Here is a 360-nt window from a genome sequence, read left to right on the forward strand (position 1 = left end):
TTGATAGTTACCTTGTCAAGACCTAACAGGGAGAGGCACGCGTTTTCCCTTAAATGGCTGTACAATAGAACACGACAGCCCGAGAACCCCTAGACTAACCGCCCCATCCGCCAGCGCTCCTTGGTCTGTCCTCGACCGTTCCTGCGGCCCGCAACGGCTTCCCGCTCCTTCAATTCCGTAGTAATCATCCCGCTCAGCGCGGAGGCGGACTCCGGGAGATCAGAATGCTCTCGACCGTGTAAGAATATGAGAGATTTTCGCGACAACCTCCATCTTCCCATCAGCCGCGGGATAATGCCTCAGGGGCGTGATGTGGCTCCAGGCCTCCTTTGCGAACCTGCTGGCACTGCTGCTGCGGGA

Source organism: Penaeus monodon, chromosome 32, assembly GCF_015228065.2.
Source record: "Penaeus monodon isolate SGIC_2016 chromosome 32, NSTDA_Pmon_1, whole genome shotgun sequence".
NCBI classification, from domain to species: Eukaryota; Metazoa; Arthropoda; class Malacostraca; order Decapoda; family Penaeidae; genus Penaeus; species Penaeus monodon.